Below are 23218 nucleotides of genomic sequence, written 5' to 3' on the forward strand. Positions count from 1 at the left end.
CAATTCCATTTACTTCAGCGTATACATAAGAATATATATATATATATAAATAAAAGACGTGATGCGCCCCTGGATGAAGAACATCCTTACCACGAGAGCCGCTGGTATCCCCCACACGACTACCGGGGCCCTACCATCAGTGCCTCCCACGCAAGCGCCGCCGCTCCCACCAGAGCGCCGCCGCACTTCGAGCCGCCGAAAACGAAAGAGCTCAGTGCAGAGACTCCTTCGGCCAATTCATATCGAGTCTCCAGCCGGGAAGGTTTCTTGCTCGTGAACACATCCTCTCTTAGGATAGGGTGCGAGATATCCAAGTTAACTCTCGACACATTAGTATGCTTCGACATTCACTTAAGTTAATAATTCATTTTAATTCTAAGACTAGTGCGGTAAGTCATTAATATTGTAATGTTTATTATACTATTCACTTTTAATCTCAAATATACGAAGTGAAAATTGAACCGCGAGTGATTATTAGCGAATCCCACCTATCTTATCCTAGCGAAACGAATGAAACGACTGAGTTCGCGAGGATAAAGAGATCTTTCAAATCACATTAAATAAATTAAAGAACCTGAATGAAAACATATTAGTTCGTTGTATCGATCCTCTGTATTGACGCTAAGCGCATTCCTCTGTGCAAGAGCACAGCTTAGAGTCACGAAATAAAAGGTTATAATGAATTATTACAGTAAGATCTCTTTGCGATGCCACTAAAACGCCGTCACCGTTCAGGCCGAAAGCAATCGTTGAAAAAACTCTTTAACAAATTGAACAATCGACTTCCTCGACATTTGCAAAACCTGCTTGGTATCGAGTCAGGTTACGACAAAAACTACGAACAATTATTCTCCGGAAGCTTTTGGTCACCGCCTCCAACGTGGAAACTGATCCCCATCACCTTCCGTACTCCGAGATTGCCGCCACTGATCCACGGAAGAAGAGATACATGGAAATCAGGAGTGATATTCTCTACAACTACTACTAAAGGTAGGACAGATATTATCGCTGCATGCACTTGAATTTAGAAAACCGCAGATGTGCAGGGAACGACTCGAGAGACCGCGAAAATCGAAAACTTCCCCGCAATTTATACGCATCGCATAAGTCTTTGTCATTGCATCACTGAGTTCGGTTACGGGTTGTTCGGTATCGCCAGTGATTATAACAACGCAGGACTCTTTTGCCATCAGTGCAAAGCAGATTACGAGCGAATTCACCCCGAACAACAATTTCAATTGGTATTAAGACATTTTATTCATATCGGAAATAGTTCACTGCCGCGAAAGTGTGAGCACTGCCCGACTGAGTTGTCCATTTGTCGCGAAATAAACAATTGCAACGCGTGCGTAGACCTTCGTTGCTTTTCTAAATCATTTGCAAGAAGAAAATCAAACGTTTGAATCATTACCAGATCCGACGATTATAGATGTCGATAACAGCACCGGAACGCATGAAATTATTTTCTCCAGAAGACTTAGTTTCTTCCTACATAATTTACATAGGCAAAATACTCGACGAGACAACTAGAGCCTTCTGATTAAATCGACGGGATCTTTGCCGCTCGAGATCTCTGTCATTTACTCGTTAATTAAAATCGCTGCAAAATTTTAATCCAGAACCTTTGCCGCTCGAGGTTCCTTACCATTCCCAGAATAAAAATTTTTATACGAAATTTCCCCCATCCAGCTCGGTGTGAATACTGTTCGATAGAATCGAATCAAATTTCGCCCGGACGTAACAACGTTGCGTCATTCCTGACGTAACATAGCCTTTCCTATCTCAACGTTTTTTATCTCAGGTATTAAATTGTGTCTAAGTCTTGCGCTCCTTGATCTATCGTTCTCCCTGGTTTGTTACAAAAATTGCTACATTATCTTTTCGTTGGACTAAATGACTGTTAATTTCTGTTAGGAATTCTCTGTGGGATCGTACCATTATATTTGCGTTTTCGAATAAAGATTCGTTATCTGAGCTATTGCTATCATCGTCGGAGGAATTACACATCTCGGGTCGTGAGTCATCACTGTCAACGTCGTCATCACTTATCGCTGTTTTGTCTTTAGTGTTCTCTTTGTTCGGTTTATCTGCCGCTTGAGCGTGATATAGTGACTCATCAGTATCGTCGCTGGATGTGGAATTTGCTTTTCTTCGATGTTTCAATGGCAGTATCTGGATTATTGGGTTTCTGGAAAGGGCATCTGCATTTACGTTGCTTTTTCCGGCTTTGTATACTACCTCGTATTCGTATTCCGCTAATTTAAGTCGCCAATCGTGCCAATCTAGAGGTTGGATCTTTTACTGAATTTAACCACGTTAGAGACTTATGATCGGTCACTAAGATAAATTTCTTACTATATATGTATGGGCGAAAATAATTCACGCTATATATTATGGCTAGTAATTCCTTCTCGATTGTAGAGTAATTCTGTTCGGTAGTGTTAAGTGTTCGAGATGTGTATGCTATAGGCAAGTCTTTTCCTATTGTTCCCTAACTTAATATGCTTGCTATGGCATAATTAGATGTGTCTGTACTGATTATGAATGGTCGCGTAAAGTCTGGGTATTGGAATAATGGTTCCGTACATAATGTATTTTTTAATAAAGTAAAAGCTTGCTGTTGTTCTTCTTCCCAAATAAAATTGCTCTCTTTTCTTAGAAGTGCCGTCAGCGGCCTCGCGATTTTAGAGAAGTCGGGTATAAATTTTCGGTAATCCGGCCATAATATAATATATATTCGGTAATATAGGCCGAGAAATTGCTTGATATTTTTCTTTGGAGCTGGGAAGGCTTGCACAGTTTTTACCTTTTCAGGATCTGGCTGAACACCTCATTCGCCTATTACGTGATCCAAGTATGTGACTTCCTTACGCAGGAATTCACACTTATCAGGCTGTAGTTTAAGATTAGCGTTCCTGAGACGTGTTGCTAGCTTAGTAAATTTATCATTGTGCTCCTTTAGTGAGCTCGCATAGATTACAATATCGTCTAGGTAGACGAATAATTCGTTACCTTGTAAGCTAGTTAATATCTGATCCATGAGCCGTTGGAATGTAGCGGGCGCGTTTTTTAGCCCAAAAGGCATGCGTTTAAATTGGTAGTGCCCGAATGGCGTGAAAAAAGCAGTTTTGTACTTCGCGCTCTTCTTTCGCCATCTATTACTGCGGATCTGAATTCTTTTACTCGATCTATGTAATCCAAAATATGTTCTCGCGCCTTTATGTGGATCGCGGTCAATTCTCCTCGGTATTGAGCGACGCTCTTTACGGAGCCGAATGCGCTCACTAATAAATCAATTAGCTGCGTTACTGATTCGCACGGTTCGTCCGCTACTGCAGAGTGAGCTCTGCCTCTTAATTTTGCAATTAATAATCATGTAAGAGATCGTTCGTAATTTGGCGGTAGTATGTCTCGTGCTTGTCTACAAGCGCTTATGAATTTATTCAGTGGTATGTTATAACCGTCGTAATATGGGACGAACTCGGTCGCTTCGCGATATGAGATTCTCGGTGCAGGTGATAAATCTGACGCGGCCTCACTTATGTCGGGATATGAGATTCGCGGATTTAGAAAAGGTTGTCCTGATGGGACTTCTGATATTTGTTCGTTGCGATGGTCGGTAACGTTTCGCAATTCTGCTACTTCATTACGCAATGTCGCGATCATTTTAACGACGTCATTATTTCTCGTTCTTTGCGAAAAGCGTTCATTTCTGCTTTTAAATTGTTTCTGTCGTCCGTTTCGGAGCGTTCCGCGGATGCTATGCATCCATGTTCAACGTCTTCCTCGAGGGGAGACCTTTTATTCGATCGCGTATTCATTGCGACAGGCGTTCTCTGCATGAGAGATTTTAGGTTTTGAGATTTTAAAGGAGTAATTTACGCGAAGAGTTTTTCTTTGCAGGTTTAACAATTTCCCAACGAGCGGGAACTCAACGTCTGTAAGGTCTCCGGACAGTTTTCCCGCCAAGCAGAGCCTTGTGGATTAATTAAAATTTTTATGATTTAAACTCTTACAGTTTGTAAGAGTAACATGCGTAATCGATTTTCAGAGAGCCCGAATTTTTATTTTCATGCAATTAGTGAACATGCAAGAATATAAGCATTATGTTGAAGGCCTCGAATTTAGAAGAAAGATGCATTTATACGGTGGCTTTTACCCACTCCCTTACGGACTGGTGTATCCCACCGCTGTCATCAGTTGTTACGTCAGGAATGACGCAACGTTGTTACGTCCGGGCGAAATTTGATTCGATTCTATCGAACAGTATTCACACCGGGATGATGTCACGTCCCAGCGCCGAGAGTACCTCTAATCATGTTCAGTGTAAATTTTTCAAAATTTTTAATTATTTATGACTGACTGTGTTAGGAGACAGCACCGTCAAACCTTTCCTATACATTTAATAAAAGAATATACCGCTTAAAATTATTTAAAAGTTTATACAAAATGGCCGCTCCTTACCACAACCTTATGGCGCTACTACAGCCTTAATGTTCCTAGTAAATTTTCCCTAGAATCTTACTAACAAAAAATAGAACATACTGAAATCACTTCTCCAGGCTATTCAGTAAAGTAACAAAGAAAATAGAGCTTAATATCGCATCCTTATCTAAGCATTTCAACATTAACAACAAAATCTCAACAAATAGTAAATAATGAATAAAAAACAAATGTAGGAAATATAATCTCGCCCACGTAATGCACGAAAACTATAACAAAACAATTATCGATACATTGTAATATTTTTATTAACAATTAATAAACAAAATCATATAATTATATAAATAACAAAATACCAACCAATTTCTTTATATCGTCAAATATAACTTCAGAAACTAAGAAACCTTTGTATATCAAATCTTTCACTTTTGTTCCATTTTAATAATAAATATAAAAGTTAATACAAACAAAATTAATAACAATAGAAAGGATATGAATAAGGAATAAAAGTCATAATGACAATATAACAAAATCCATGACAAAACATTTATTCAACAGTTTACCTGATACATATCCTTATTTCAAGGATAAATTTTATTGACGTCCTTATATGAATATATTTTCCTTGTATAAATACATTCTCCATCAAAAATCCTTTCGAAAATATAAATATAGTTTGTGGCTACGATTCTTAATTCTCAAGATATAAACAAAATTAAAGGTATATGAAAGCACACACATATATACGTACATTATACATTTCCTTATAAGATATAGTTTTCTTTATGAAATTATATAAACAACCCCGATAGAAACATATTTTATCTCAGAAAAGAAATTCTACGATTTAAATTTCGTTTAATAAAATTTATAAATAAATTATTATATTAACAAATAATTATTATGAAAGATTTGGACAACACACAGGAAATCCTGCATCTTACCTCATTACACATACCCACTTAACTCGCACCGTTTAGAAGATATTTAAACAATTATGAACTTGCTTACATACACTTACCTCAAAAACTCAAATCAGTTCAGCAGGCAAATCTCCCTATATAAACCAGTTTAACTTCTAGAAACCTTCATCCTAGACTTATATTTATAATTGTTACTTCCCTTTTTTCATTAACACTAATCCTATAGCTATGACAAAAATCTTGAATATTAATATGCATGGAAAACTACTCTAACGATTCAACCAATCACAATCAGAGCCATTTTGTACCTGAAAACATTTAATAAATAATGTATTACAAATGTAAAAAGAGTTATACTGATATATTTTAGATATACTAATTATACGATGTAATCATTATTATTATAAAAATTGTAAAGTATATCTAAAACGATATTGCGATGATTAATATTTATTATAAAAGCTTAAATTCAAGCAAACTGTATGTTTGTTAATTATAAGAAAGGAATTATTATAACGAAGTATAACTCTTTGAAAACAAAAATAGGTCGACCGAATAGTCATAAGTATGACTCATGGTCAGGTTGTAAACGAAAATAAGCCAACATTAAATGTCAAGGCCTCCATAATATTTTAGTACCACGAGTCATCGCTGACTCATAGCAAATGTAGGCTAAGTCGACTAATAGAAAACTATGTCAAGAACTAGAAGGTCTTAAATGCGCGAATCATAGTTGACTCATAATGAAAGTAGACTAACAATAGGCTTTATTCAGACCTGTAGAATCATAACATTGGAATTTAGGTCACCTCTACTTCCATGTTTTGGCAACATATAAAAACCTCAAGCGACGATACCTTTGCGCATTTCCCATTTCGCACTTACTATTCACACTTACGATTCACACTTATGTTTCCACATCCACGGACACTTACATATTTGTATTTTATTCGCATTCGCATTCACACTTGTACGCGCACTTACATTTTTGCACTTGTACTCGCACTTGTATTTCCATCCGCATGCGCACTTGCCATTTGCTCAGAAATTAATCACTTGATCGGAGATAGCTAAGCATTTGACTAGCACTGCCTAGCGTTTGAGCAACTCGCCGATTTACAAATAATGTAATTCTTAAATCGCATGTCGCAATATATATATATATATATATATATCATTTATAACAGTGAATAAATTCCGATTCAAATACTACAAGTGTGATATTATATTATTCCTTATTCTCAAAAATCGAAAACTCTTTCCTGAAAATAAAAGTCATTTCGACATCCTGTTACCTACTTCCTTCGCAGTATCTAATCCTGAGGTTTTACCCTCTTAACCGCATGGAAAAGAATCTCACAAATAACGTGAGTGTAGCGGTTGAGGATCTGTTGATTTCGGCTCCGTCCGATCTACCAGGACCTCCCAGGACATCACACTGGAATTTGTGGCCGTACAGGTATGGCCTGAAATAGTTTACGCAATAAGCCTAGGAAGTCCTTCTCGATGGTCAAATAGTTTTGTTCAGGTGGACTCAACAGGCGAGAAGCGTACGCAATAGGGAGGTCCTTACTTATTATATTGGTCCTTGGCTCAGTATCCCACCGATAGCAAATTTAGACGCGTCGGTTGTTACTACGAAAGGTTTGGTAAAATCGGGATACTGCAGTAATGGCTCTGAGCAAAGGGCAGCCTTCAGCGTTCCGAATGCGAGTTCTTGCGAGTCTCCCCACTTAAATTGTGTCTCCTTCTTCAGTAGATCGGTCAGAGGTTTTGCTGTCTTTGAAATGTTTGATATGAATCGATGATAAACAACCGGCGAGTCCCAGAAATTTTATGTTTTTCGTTTTGCGTGGATGCGGGAAATTCTCTACTGCACATATTTCCTAAGGATCGGATTTTACCCCTTCTTCACCTATCACATGATCCAAAGATGTGTCTTCCTTTCGCAGGAACTCACACTTGTCCGGCTGGAGGCGGAGTCTCGCATTTCGTAATCGGTCAGCTAATCTATTGAACTTGATTTCGTGCTCGCGCAGGGAGCTGGCATACACTACTATATCATCTAAGTATACGAATATTTCTATATTTTGCAGCCCGCTCAGCACATGATCCATAAGTCGCTGAAACGTCGCCGGGGCATTCTTCAGCCCAAACGGCATTCGTTTAAAATGGTAATGCCCGAAGGGCGTAGAAAAGGCGCGTCCGACTTATGCATAGGGATCTGATGGAAACCCGACGCTAGATCGAAGACGCTAAAGTACTTCGCGCTTCCCAACTGGTCTAGTATCTCGGTAATATTGGGGAGGGGGTACACGTCCCCTATCGTTTTTTTGTTTAGCGCGCGGTAATCAATTACCATACGCCAGCGTCGGTTGCCCTGAGAGTCAAGTTTTTTGGGCACGATCCACAGGGGGGAGTTATACGATGAATTGAAGTGCTTTACTATGTCATGTTCTAGTAGCTTGTTTATTTGTTTGGTGATCTCCTCCATCGGCGGAAATCTATATTGTTTTACGTTCACGGACGCGTTATCCGTTGTCGTTATTGTATGCGCAATCGCGTCTGTATATCTCAGCTGATCCGTGGAGAGTTGGAAAAGGTCGGCGTTCTTTTTTATGAGGGTATTGACGTGGTCCGCCTCGGCTTCGTTTAGGTGGTCTAATCTAAGTAGGCTTCGTATTTCTGTGACTTTGTAATGTTCGCGCGGCGCTTCTTCCGGTCGAGACACGGTAGTGCAGTTAACGGCGCGGATTTCTCGAGGAAGTTTTGATGCAACAGCGTCTATCTCTTCTAACCGAATTGTAGGGACGGCGATTTCTTGGTCCGTTTCCGTCGTATTAATGATTTGTGCGTAGGCTTTCCCCTCTCTATTTGTGACAATCGCTTCCTCCAGATAGACCCCCTCCGCGACGCTAAGTCGCGATAGGTAACCGATCCTGGCTTCGAGGTTGGAGACGTTTACGTAGAAGGTTGCTCGTGAACGCGCGGGAATAAGGAGGCTTTCTCGATGCGCGAAAGGTAGCTTGATCCCTTGCCACTCGACCATAACCACGGCCGAAATCGATAGTGGCGTTGTCGTGAAGGAAGTCGGATCCTAAGATCCCCTCCTGCGCAATGGGAAGCTATCGGGAACAGTGTGCAACATTATCTTATGACCCTCGAATTCTATCTCTATTGACCCTAAGGTCTCTATCTTTCCGTCTGTAATCCTGGTGAGATAAATTGTATCGTTTTTTGCTACAGGGGTATCCGGATGCAGGCATTGTTTTTTATTGAGATTAGGTGCAGCCCCCGTATCGATCATAAAATCGGTTGCCTTTACTAAATCACTAGCGGATAGTACTATCGACGGGGCGTGGGAATATTCAAGTAAATTCAGGATTGCGATCCGGATGCTTCTTTGCGGACCGTCTCCACTTCGTTCACTGGACGCGTGTTTCTCAGAGGATCCGCGCGCGCTGCGTCCGACCCACGGAGCGGATCCCGACCCGGCTCGCTGAGGCGGCTGTTATTGTACTACCGCTTCCAACATTTCTCGATTTCATAGCCGCGGTTTTTACAATATCTACACCATTTATCGTTTTGATCGTCATGATTTGTAGTCGCGCGGTCTTCCGTCATTGCCTCTCAGTGCTGGTCTCTCGTAGAGCGGCACGGCTTGCCTTGCTTCGCCACGGCGTTTCGGGCCACTCGGAGGGACGGCGCGGCGAATAGTTTCGCTCGCAGTTTCTGTATGTGTTATGTCGTAAGGGCGAACATCGTCGTTCCGGCGGTGTGGACTGCCTGTAACGCAGACCAGGGCCCACATCTGTTTCGGGGAGATGACGGTTTACGCTAAATGTTTGTTTATTTGGGCTTGGCCCTTGACGGAGCGGTATTCCATACCGCTGTCGTTCTCATCGCGCTTAGCTATGGTCTTCGTAGCCGCGAACGCTTCGAACGGCAGGTGGAAATGTTCCGGCCTAAGCTGTAAGCGAAGGGGGGTGGGTAAACCCTCGCAGAAACATGAAGCGGTAAGCTCGTCTATTTCCCGGTTCATCGTAGAATGTATGGTGCCGTGAGCACGGCGTTCTCCGTCCTTTATTGAAGCTTGGAGTTCCTTAACGCGGTCGATGTAATCTAGGATGTGCTCTCCCGGCCGTAGGTATACGGCGGTCATTCTCCACGATATTGCGCGACGCAAGATAAAGCCGAAGACACTATTTAATAAAATCTGATAATTGCGTCACCGAATCGCATGGCTCATCGGTGACAGCGGAATGAGCGTGACCGGGCAGCTTAGCTATCAATAAGCGCGTGAGGGGTTTCTCGAAATGAGGGGGCAGGATATCACGCGCTTGTCTACACGCCCCAAGGAATTTTGATAAGGGAATGGTGTACCCGTCGAGAAACGGCACGAATTCGGTGGTTTCGCGATAGGTTATTTTCGGTGCGAGGGGAAGTTCCATGCCCTCGTTCAATTCGCCGAAAAGTGCTGGCGTTTCCGTAAACCGTTGTCCGGCGAGAAGATTGGGGCTTCGCGGCGAGAGGTCGCGCCGTGTTTCGATTTCGTGTCGTATGTTGTTTAACTCGGCATGGCGGTAAACATATTGCTCATCTCGCGCACGGTCAAGAAACTTAATTCCATATTACCAGGGATAGACCTCGTGCAATCAGTGGGATGGGAGGAATGAGACGAGGGGTTTTTAAGAGAAATAAAGAAAAATTAAAATTAAATTAAACGTTTAATATGATTAATGTTGCACATGTTTTTGAAAAGCAAGAGAAATTATGTAAGCGAGTAATGTGCATGTACTACTGTGATCAAATATAAACGAGATTTTTAAATTTAAACTGCGCGGGTTCATCGATTCTGACAAATATTTTCTTGATTAAGTTGATAGTACTATCTTTGACATCTGTGTGAAATTTCACGTCATTCTCTTCATTTGTTTAATAGTGAACACTCGTTTTTGTGAATATTCAAAAGTATTTTTTTCGATTTTTACGATGTGTAATTCTGTTGGGCAAAGAAATTGTATTTTATTTTGTTTGCGGAATGAAATTTCTGCTACTGAAACATTCAGAATGTTGCAGAAGGCTTTTGGTGACCAGGCTCTATCAAGACCAAGAGTATTTGACTAGTATAAAATGTTGAAAGATAGTCGAGAAAGCGTAGAAAACGAACCACATCAAAAACGACCAAAAACATCAACTGATGACAACACGTGAAGCAAATCAAGGATTTGGTGCTCCAAAATCGTCGATTGACAATTAGAGAACTTGCCAATACTGTAAACATTTCATTTGGATCAGTCCAGACCATTTTGAAAGACCATTTGTGTTTGAGAAGAGTCAAATCTCGTTTGGTTCCAAAAACACTCAATTTTTTGGAAAAACAGCGTCGCGTTGAAGTGAAACAATGATTTCTAATTACCAGAACAAGATGAAACGCATGATAACTGGAGATGAGACTTGGATCTATGCGTACGACCCGGAAATAACCGACCAATCGAGCGAATATTGTGCAAAAGGTAAGGCAAGATCAAAAAGATCGTGCCAAGGTCGCTCAAAAATCAAGGTTTTGTTAGTTTTCTTCGATTATCGTGGTGTGGTGTATTATGAATTCCTTCCGCCGGGCCAAACTGTCAACAAGGAATATTATTTGAGTGTTATGCGTCGTTTGCGTGAAGCTATTCGCCTCAAGAGGCCAGATTTATGAGCAGACAACTCATGGTTTTTGCACCACGATAATGCGCCATCTCATACTGCACTAGTTCTTCGTGACCATTTCAGCAAAAACTCGATCCATATCGTTCCACAACCACCGTATTCGCCTGATTTAGCACCGTATGACTTCTGGCTATTCAGTAAACTCAAAAGACCGCTCCGGGGGACACCGTTTTGAATCGATTGAGGAGATACAAGCCGAAATGAAGAAAGTATTGAAGGCCATTCCGGAAGAAGAGTTTTCAGAGTGTTTCGAGGATTGGAAAAAGCGTTGGTATAAGTGTATTGCATCGGGAGAGGATTATTTTGAAGGCGACGAATTTTATTTTGAAGAATAAATAAAGATTTTTCACTCTATAACAAAAATCTCGTTTATATTTGATCACAGTAGTATATACTGAAGATCATAATGTTATGCATATATGACGACTATATCGACCACGTGTGAAACAAGCTTCCGGAATATATAAAGACGGATTTGGAGGTTCAAATCTATCGTCACTGCGTCGAGCATTATAACCAATCGTGGCAACGCACACATATAGACGGTCCCTCACCGAAGATAAAGGATTGTAACATATGTCAGCAGCAACGTCGAATGAAGGCTGCGTTGGAGGTCTGCTCAATCGAGCGATAAACGCGCTTCCTTTCGAGTTACATATTCCGGCTATTAGTTTTGTGGTCCGAATACTCGGCTGAAAAAGCGATTAGCCAGAGAGTCACCTAACAAGACAGTTGTACTTCGTCACGGCCAATCGTTATCAGTAATAACGAGATTCACACGAAACATTGTCAAGAAGCCGTACCAATAAATCAGTTACTTAACAAAAATGAGTAATAATATTTGACCAGAAGAACCTTCCACCTACGATGCTGCTCGGAGTTCTAACTTCTAAGGCTCGACAAACCTGACTTTTCCTAATTACAATCTTGTAATCCAATCCGGGCTACAACATTTTGGTGGCAGCGGTGGGATGGTCGACACTATTCATACAATCTGAGAGGATAATCGCTAACCGAACCAGCAGAAATCGAGGGTAAGCCCTAGCAGACAAAACGGGCAGAAAAAACTTTTCTGGCAACTTTTATAAGACCTGCAGTATTAGCCCCAAGGCTGCAGGCAGAAGAGAAACTTTCTCAAATTACAAGACCTGTGAAAAACAGGCGGACGGAAAAGGCTCCGTCAGAAAATAACAAGCCTACAATCGAAAAAAATAGCTGAGTGCCGACTTAGGACAATCCTACAGCGGCAGCAGAGCAGTGAGCCAGCATCGCCCAACGTACATCGATACCAGTCAATAAGGACACCTGGTAGAACAGTCAGCGAACGCATATCAGTGATACCGGAGAAGGCATCGACCTACGACAACAACACGCGACAACGAAGCAGCATGAAGCTAGCAGCGATACTACGTAAATGAAAAAATCGTATCAGTAAAAATTGTAAGCAAGCAATAGCATTGATATCGGACGGCGAAATAAATAGACCCTTAAACCGACCCTTTAGAAATATATCGTGGTTACATAGCGAGTGAACACAAAGAGCGCGAAGTCCTGTCACCTCCGTGCGTCGAAATTTAGAAACGCGACATTCGGATGAGAGCCGGTGCTCCATCCACACATAGTTATCAAGCGAGTATTTCCATTCAATGACATTGACGAGAGCCTAATACTGGAACCAGCGAATATAGACTACATCCCAAAACGAGACACTCTGAAAGAAACGAGAGCCAAAATTTACAATGGAGAGAGTTCTCACTAACATACGACGATCTTACGACGATAGCATTTTCGATCCGGAAGAATATTATACAGTTCCGTGCAACTCGATAGAAACATGGCAGAACGACAATTACGTACACCTCGTGGCGAGAAAACTAGGGAACTGGAGATAATCCGTGTAGAAGTAGACGCGGAAATAGAACGTCTCAGAGCTTCGGCAGGTCCCTCGCGCAGAAGGATAGAGCAATCAAAACCAATGAATCAATATTAGACATGTTGTTAGGAGGAATTCGCGCGCTACAAGAATAGGTCGACTAGAAATTACGGTTTTCGACCACAACGAAAACCAATTCGCACAAGTGCCTAATGAACAACCCCGTGGCGAACCGTTAGACATAACCTACCGGACGAACACTCGAAGATATATGAAACCGACCCGAGACCGTAGCGGGATATCTACGATTAAAAGAAGCTCGCGATATGATTCCGGAATTCGATGGAACCTCTCATAAGCTGCCGGAATTCTTAAGTGCCGCATCATACGCTATGAAAAATACGAATCCAATGGAAGAAGGAACGCTACTAGAAGCAATAGTATGCACTAAACTAAAAGGCAGAGCTATGACTGATTTTCAAACTTGAGATATACACGATTTTGCTCAGTTGAAAAGAGAGAAGTTTGCAGAAGTTTGTAGAATTCAATACGCTAAAACAAAGATCCGGAGAATCGGCAAGAGCATTCGGATTGCGTACGGACAAACTAGCTATGGACAAACGAGTTATACGAGTCCATGACAGAAGGTCGAAATAATAGAAAGTAAACAAATTATCTTGGAAACTATACTATATTTCATAGCAGCAGACTCTATGCAATTTTTAGCTCGGATTACTAGACGACATAAAACTATTGGTACGATTACAACATTATACAACGTTGCAAGATGCCATCGCTGGCGCGGGCGCGGAAAAGAAATTTAAAGGATCAATGAAAAATTTTTGGCATGCAAAAGCGAATACAATATGTACACCCGCGAAAATAAAATACCGCAATGCCAAAGATGCGGAAAAATCAGACATATCGGACGAGATTGTCGAATTAATAGATACACGAACCGATTTTCTTTACCCAGAGCCGAAAAACTCATCAGCGTAAACGCGATGGAAAAATATTGCGTAAATTGTAACAAGGCGAGACACGATAAAAAAGAATGCTGGTCAAAACCCAATCATGGATCAGAAAGAAAATAAGTAAGACAACCGAGACAAGAGAAAGAAACAAGAGGACAAATAAATACTACGATAAGAGCAAAAGAAAATGAAACGTGCAAAGAAGACGCAGAATTGTCATTCAATAGTAGCGAAGAAGAAGAGGAGAAAAACAGAAAGATAACGCGAGCCGCGCGAGAGCATCAAGTAGCTCAAATAACCGGCAAGACGCAGATCAGCGCTAGATTTGGTAACCTTGCCAATAAAGGAAATAAGAAAAGGAAAAATGAATTTCTTGTTGGATACGGGTGCTACCCTAACACTTGTTAAAGTAGGAAATTTAAAAGGATATACGCCAGGTACGAGAGGAACAAATAGCCCTCACCGGCGTAACAGGACACAAGATTCACACTCTCGGTAAGATTCGAACCACGATCATCCTCGGAAATGAGGAGATAAGACACATCATGTATGTGGTAAAAGATGACTCCCTAATCGCTTACGAAGAAATTCTCGGAATAGATTTCTTAAGAAACATCGAGCAAAATGCGATCATGCAAAGGAAATATTGCGAATAGGAAATGTAAATCTAAAATCCTCACAAAAAGTATATTCTGACGCCTCGCAGTGAAACCATCGTACAGTTATTACTAATAAAAATCAGATTGGAATAGTGAAACCTGAAAAAAACGGAACCAAAAGTATTTATTGGTAGTTGCCTGATAGAACTCGATGATTATATCTGTCCAATAAGTATAATTAATACAACTACCGAAACTATTGAAATTACAACGCCGAGTGTAACGTTAGACGCCGTGCAGCTGGGTGATATCGCGGAGATGCTCACGTTACACGAGAGCGACGGCCGTACTGTACAGTCACGGCAGGAATACTTACAAAAATTGTTACGGACAGAACATCTAAATCACGAGGAAAAGAAGGCATTAACGCAGATATGCTGTGACTTCTGCGACGTATTTCACGTAGAGAACGATCCACTGACTTACATTACAACAATAGTACATGAAATAAACACACGTAGCGATAGCGCGCCTGTAAATGTGCAACCTTATAGATTGCCGGAGAAACATAAAGCAGAAGTAAATCGGCAGGTTGAAAAAATGTTAGATAACGGAATAATACGTCACAGTACGAGTCAATGGAATGTGCCATTGCTAGTAGTACCAAAAAGATGGATGCATCTGGGAAACAAAAACTACGCATTGTAGATTTTCGAAAATTAAACGATTTAACAATTGAAGATTTTTTTCCAAATATAACAGACATCCTAGATCAACTGGGAAATGCAAAGTATTTTTCAACATTAGACCTCGCATCCGGATACCATCAAATTCCTATGAAGGAAGAACATAAAAATAAAACGACTTTTTCTACACCGTATGGATGAATTTAATAGAATGCCGTTCGGACTTAAAAATGCGCCCGCGACATTCCAAGGGCTAATGAATTCGGTGTTAATCGGAATTCAAGGACTTAGATGTTTATAGTTTATCTTGACGATATAGTAATATACGGTGCGACATTGAACGAACACAATAAATGACTAACTGAAGTAATGCAACGACTAAGAGATCATAATCTCAAGTTGCAACCGGATAAATGCGAGTTTCTCAGAAAAGAAGTTACTTATAGTTACTTAGGACATATTATTACGGAAAATGAGATACAACCTGATCCCCGTAAATTGCAAGCAGTAGAGAAATTTCCGACACCAAAAAGGGTGAAAGATATACAATCATTTTTAGGACTGGCCGGATACTATCGAAAATTCATTCAAGACTTTTCGAAAATTGCCAAACCTCTAACAAAACTAACAAAAAAGGAGGAAAAATTTAATTGGAGTATTGAGCAATAATACGCTTTCCAAACACTAAAAGAAAAATTAATTACGGCACCAATATTAAATTACCCAGATTTTACTAAAGAATTTTTAGTAACTATCAACGCGTCCAATTACGCCATCGAAGCAATATTATCACAAGAACGAATAGGTCAAGATCGACCAATAGCCTATGCCAGCAGAATATTAAATAAAGTAGAACGAAATTATAATACTACGGAGAAAGAGCCTTCTAGCGATAGTATGGGGAGTTAAATACTTCCGACCGTATTTATATGGAACGAAATTTAAAATAATCACTGATCATTGACCATTAGTTTGGCTATTCAGCATTTCAGACTCTGGGTCTAGATTGATACGATGGAGACTCAAGCTAGAAGAATATGATTACGAAATTATTCACAAGACAGACAAAGGAAATACAAACGCGGATGTACTAAATAGAAATCTGATCACTTTTGACTCACAGTTAAACACTGTCGCATATGACGAAGAGAGAAACGATGACGACGAAAGAGAGGAAGAGATAAAACAAGAATACACAGAAGAAAAGTGACAAATGCTTTGTGAATATCATGATGCGCCGACAGGGGGGCATCAAGAAGTCGCACGAACTCTGAACCGAATTAAACTATTATATAATTGGCGCGGTATAACGCGCGACGTGGAGGATTATATTAACAAATGCAATCTCTGTCAGAAAAATACACAGAAGCTAAACCAAAAAACCAAACTGCCAATGGTCATTACCGACACGTCGAAAAAACCGTTCGAAAAATGTGCGCTTGATATAGTAGGACCACTACCCATTATGAACGCTGGAAACAAATATATCTTAACTTTTCAAGATAATTTAACGAAATTTAGTAAAGCAATTCCGATAGAGAATCAAGAAGCAAATACGATGGCAAAAGCCTTTGTCACCAAAATAATTGCCGAACACGGGATTCCTGAAAAGATTTTAACTGATCAAGGCACGAATTTCATGAGTGAAATATTTAAAAATACATGCAAGTTGTTGAAGATCGAGAAGATTCAAACAATAGCCTATCATCCCGAAAATAATTGAAGCATTAGAACGCTCACACAGAACTTTGGCAAAATATCTTCGACATTACATAAATGAGAGCCAAACAGATTGGGATGAATGGCTACCCTTATACGCAATGTTTGCGTATAATACAACGCCACATACGGCGACGGAATTCATACCATTCGAATTAATTTACGGGTACCGAGCGAAACTACCGACAACCCTGACCAAACCAGAAGATAACTTATTCGTATGACGATTACGTACAAGAATTACGAGAGAAGATCCGTACAACGAACCAAGTAGCGAGAGAATGTGTAAAGCAAGAAAAGGTAAAATCGAAACAGTACTACGACCGAAACGCGAGGATGAAAACTTTTCAAATAGGCGAACAGGTTCTACTATACGACAAGACAGTTAGACGAGGACGTTCAAAGAAATTAGAAGCGCAATGGATCCGATTGTACATAATTATCGAAAAACTGTCCGAAGTAAATTACTTATAAATTAATTATAAAATAAAAATGGGCCGCCGTGCATGCAAATCGAATGAAAGTATTCGCGGAAAATTAAAATTAATAAATAAAAATAGAAATAAAGAAGACTCACCAAAATAGAGTTTCAAGAAAGCGTCCTGAAAATATCCAATAGAATAAAATAAAACTTGCGCACTACACTAAAAGAATAAACTAACTTACACTAAATACTACGAAACAAAAAGCAAAAAAAACTATAATAAAGAACTAAAGTAATTATAGCTACAATAGACCACATAGATGGCTTAAAAAAAATCATAAGTTATAATGAAGATCGGCTAAAAAATGTAACAACGCGAATGAAATTGCAATTATCAAAATACACGCATCGAGAAAGATATAGATGACAATTTACTGAAGACAATAATCAGACCTGATCAAAGATGTCGAGAACACTATTGACTATCTATCATTAGCAAAAGACAGAATAGTGCAAACCCGCCTATTACCGCTCGAGAATATCATAAGAGAATTGCGAGAAGCCGCTACACAGCTGACAGAAGGACAACACTTTCCATTTACAATTAATATAGAAAATTAGCGCACTATGCAGAAATATATGATTATAAATGCGTATTACGATAAAACAGATATTTACACGATCTTCCGATTTCCAGTAATTGCTTTCTCGACATTCAAATTAATAAAACCGATACCGTTCCCGATACGCAAACACGCAAATATCTTTTCATTTATATGGGTAAATCACGCCTTAATAGCAATAAATAAAGAAAACTATCATTATATATTATTAAAAGAGCGTGAACTAAACACGTGCGTACAAAACGATCAAACTTACACAACGATCAACCTATATGTGAACAAAATTTTCCCGTCTATCACATAAGTACGGACGCGTCATGCGAAGTGCAAATTTATATAAACGCGCCCGAACAGGTCCAGAGTTGCGAACAAGGACGTATAATTTCCGATACCTTATTATGGCTAACGAAATCACAAGCGTGGCTATATTCCGTACAAATAAACCAAAAAAATAGAAATTCAATGTGATAAGTCGGAAGTAAAAAAACTAGAGATAAATGGTATAAGTAAAGTAAAATTAAATGACGATTGTAAACTAACGCCGGAAATAATGATAGTCACGCAACGACAGATAGCGACCCATTATGTACGAGCACATTTACCGGAGTATAATTTAACATTAATATCAAAAGACATCAAAGATGCAAAACAATTCATAGAAAAAATAAAACTGCGACCAATAATAAAAGACCTGTTCGAATTAACAAAATTAAGCACAAAAATAGATGAATTATTATAAATAAGCAACTAGATGAGGAGCCGAACGTGTTCCAAAACGTACATTTTACTTACCCCATTAGTTTCAGCAGAAATATTAGCAGAATATTAATAATTATAATTATAATAGGAATAATAAGTGTAATTATAAGAAAAAAGAAAGCAAAAAATGTAAATAAAAATTGCGAACTGCGCAGAAGAAACGAAAGTTCACGATTTTAAAAATGTATCGAGTTGAAAAATTTTATAATACGAAAAACTCCGTTTTTCTTTCCCGGCGAGGGAGAGGTGTTGTAGCCCGAATTACTCCTTATATTATTTTTTGTATATTATATCTTATCCTCACGATCATTCTCGAATCTCGGAATAGTCGGTGCTACGGAAACGCCGGCTGGAAATGCAAGCATGCAAAAGCAAGTCCGCAAATTCCAAAGCAGAAACGGGGAATTTGCGCCGTTTTGACCATATATGTTCGATTTAGAATTATAAGACGACACTACTAGAATACTATAAAAACGGTCGCTAGATCACTGAGAGCGGGCAGTCACAATACATAATGTTGTGCGGGTTGTTTCAGGGGGTCAGCCAGGGAGTCGGCGTTACGGAAGCACACACGTGTTTGTTTACTTGTCAATAAACTTTATTAAAAATAATACAAATTGTCCTTATTAATTTGGACAGACGTGACGGCAAGACCAAATCTCAACGAGTTCTGCTCCTATTGGTCTTCCGTTTTTATCCTGTTCCAGGCGGCCGGTCCTTGCAGCGTAATCGAAATGTTCGTCAACGTTCGCGGTACATTTTTGGGTTGCACGGCGGCTTTCCGCGTAAGGACCGCGCAACCCGGTTAGCAATTACTTCATGTGGAGCAGTTACGAAATAAGTACACGATTAGCAATGCAGTTTAGCAATCACTATCGCTTGACAAAATAATAATAGTCGGATAAAGTATCGCTTGTCGCAATCCGCTTCGTCAGCGGTGGGCGCGATTGCGTTCTTGGCACTCGCAACATCCTTTCCCCTTTGATGGAAGGGAACCACAAAGAGTTTCGAATTCCGTGTGTTCCTACTTGGCGCTCGCGACAGTAACAAGACAGTTGTACTTCGTCACGGCCAGTCGTTATCAGTAATAGTGGGATTCACACGAAACATTGTTAAGAAGCCGAAAACCAATAAATCAGTTACTTAACAAAAGTGAGTAATAATATTTGATCAGAAGAACTTTCCACAATCCTACAATCCTATTTGGATTTCTAACTCCTAAGACTCGGCAAACCCGACTTTCCCTAAGTACAATCTTATAACCTAATCCGAGCTACAACAGATACATCGAAATCGATCGCAGTCTTCTTCTCGACAACAGTCATGTCTGTGCCAACGTTCGTAGACCTACAAGGTTTCCTCGTTGAAGGACAGTTTGTTATAAAAGAGTTTGTTGCTCTCAAAGAACGGACCGTTCTCTCTCATTACATTTTCGCAAGCCCTATGTGGCATTTCTTAGCAAGTGCCGACAAGTCTTGCGCACGCTGGGTGATACGTCAACACCATAGACTGCGCTGGAACGACGGAACGATTCCGTACAGCGAAGCTAAGAATTTGATTACGAAAGCTGTGCATGATACGAAAGAAGATGACGACGACGATGACGACGACGATGATGATGCTGTCATATATGTCAAGGGACACGAAAAACAAAAATGGCTGCGGAACTTGCTTCTGGACGATGAGCGAGAGCGCGTGTATATCGAGATCCTGGATGCGGATTACGAAGACGTAGATTCTTTGAACAATCTAGACGCTGATAATTCTATATGATGTGGATATCATTATATTAATTGCGCGTTACAAAATGTATTTAAATTGTTTAATTGGTGGGCAGATAATCTTAAATAAACATATGTAACACATATATATAATATGTTTTCTTTTATTCCTTTTCCCCGCTATTACGTTGATGATTATTTAATATTCCAACGATCCTATACATTTTTTTCAATGTAACGTTTGATCGATGTCATGATGACAAAGAAATTGCGTTATGATTTAAGCGTGAAACATTTTATTCACATTTTTTTTTAAATGGCACTTTACATATTTTTTTATAGCTGATTAAGTTTTTTTCTTGAAATAAAAATTTTACAATTAATTAACGACGCAATTCTTTGTTTTCTGTTTATGGTCACTATAACAGTAAACTTGTGCTCGATATGCTATCTGCAATTGTACGATCTTTTTCTTGGCCATTATAACACGCCTGTTCACGAAATACTATCATAATAGAGTATTGCCGTTCAGCGAGGTCATTGGATTTTTTATCCACTCCATCCTCTTTCAAAAGAGGGGAGGGGGGTTAACGCTCTGCCGTGTTAAAATTTACGCGGGTGCGATCAGTCCTCCGTCATTCGTTTGTACGAACGAACCATACGCAACGTACTCCGCTTCTCCATCATTCGTTTGTACGAACAATCCACACGCAATGTATTCCGCCAAAGGAAGCAGCGCACTGTACGATGATGAAACAAAGAAGGAACGTAACGCGTAAGTTCGACATTTTCTTTTTTTCTTTTTGCAACATTACGCAATATTATGTACTTAATTTCTGTTACACAGCATTTCGGTGGAGCCTCGCGCGGTGCGCTTATTGAGCGCGTTACAATCTGACAGCTACAGGCTTCAAGTTTCTGGAAATTGGAATCAATGTTGGTCCACCGAGCTACGTGGAGATCGCCCTAGGAGATCATCGAGAACAAGAGCTGATACTGTCTCTCGAAACAGGAAAGGAGCAGCAATGGAATATCTACAAATTGCTACGAAACAATTGCAAAGACAATTTTATAAGCGTCAGGCCATTAACGGTCCAAGCTGATGAACGATGTTACACTCGTACGTCTTGAATCTTCAAACGTATTATGATGGTCGAATCGATGCTACGCCGTATGTTTAATCTCGCCGAATGTATTGATGTAAAATGTATTCAATCAACTAGACAGACTCGTCGATACGATCGATGAAAAGTATACGCGATTCTCCAACATTGCGTGTATTATAACAAATCCCGAGGAGGTACCATACGTGATAGCGATATCTTCAATAGGCATCAACTCGTCGATTGCGAACTGTTAGCTTTAATTTTTAGTATGTGTGAAAAAAAAGACGATGTAACAAAAATGTGAATAAAAATGTTTTCATTCTTAAAAATATGATTTCAATCAAAACAAACCTATTTCTCATCTTAAAATAAAATAATATTCCAGTTATGATAGGATATTATTTATTGGTATAACATCAATTAGAAAAGAGTAATATCTCTTTCTTTTCTTACTGAATTCATTTCATTTTCTATAGTTCATTTTTTATAGTTTCCCATTTTTCACGTCGCCGCCAAAATTTATTGCTTCCTACGTGAGAACTTGGATTTGGCCAAATGAGCATGTTATTTATTAAAAAAACAAGAAAAAAATTAAGAGAGGAGAAATGTCGATTTACCGACTAATGCATTATTTTTATTGAATAACGAATTTTTCGAGATTGTTCGAAATTAACTCGTTGCAACATGTACATTTGTTTATAGCAGCCGGATTATTGGTGCTTCTCTTACTATGCTGCGACTCGTACAACCGTCAATGCTATTTTTTGTAAATCGGGACATCATTATAAATCTTCCGAATCGCAATTTGTTTAGGTACATTATTTTCATTGAATAATGCATTTTTCGAGATTGTTCGAAATTAACACGTTGCGATACGTACATTTGTTTATTGCAGCCGGAATATCGGCGCTTTTTTTTCCTTTTTTTTCTTACGTCAATTTCTACAAAAAATATCTTTTCTAGCAGCTCTTCCTAGACAAAAAAAGAACCCAAATAAGAAGAGAGGATGTGCGTCACGACGGGGCCCGACCACAAACCAGTCATGAAAACTCGTTATATATATAATTATTTTGCGAAAAAATATCACCTCAGCCAGGAATCGAACCTGGATCTCCTGCTTACCGGGCAGGCATTTTATCCCTTCGACTACCGAGGCATGTGTGATAATATTTATCGCAAATGACGTATTTAAAATAACACGTCAACAATACAATGATACATATATATATATATATATATATATATATATATATATATATATACGTATATTACAATATACATGTATTCTTTCGAATTCCCACGACCGGTACTCCAGAGCGATGTTGGTCTCTCACTCGATGGAACCCCTATCTATATTTTATAGATACGGATAGATACTTTAATGAATAAAAGAAGGAAATGCACTTCTTAAATATTTTCGAGAAAATAGAAGTTCAAAAATTCTGAGTTATGTATGAGTAAGTTTTGCGAATTATCGTACAAAGGTCGTCGTGACTCGGCGGCAACGTGTCTAACTTGCATCCGCGAAATCGCTAGTTCGATTCCTGATACCTTTTTTTTTCTTTTTTCTTTTTTTTTTTTAAATTAAGATGTGCAATTCTTATACGCGAGTGTATATATTTTGACTACTTATGGTTATGAATTCGTGCTCGT

General features: G+C 39.4%; 1 pseudogene; it reads left to right on the top strand.

Moving 5' to 3' along the window:
• Positions 1-12648: 12648 nt before the first annotated feature.
• On the top strand, positions 12649-22589 carry LOC148937773 (uncharacterized; annotated as a pseudogene).
• Positions 22590-23218: the final 629 nt, after the last annotated feature.

This window comes from Pogonomyrmex barbatus, unplaced genomic scaffold, assembly GCF_055798465.1.
Source record: "Pogonomyrmex barbatus isolate J1 unplaced genomic scaffold, ASM5579846v1 scaffold11, whole genome shotgun sequence".
In the NCBI taxonomy this organism is placed as follows: Eukaryota; Metazoa; Arthropoda; class Insecta; order Hymenoptera; family Formicidae; genus Pogonomyrmex; species Pogonomyrmex barbatus.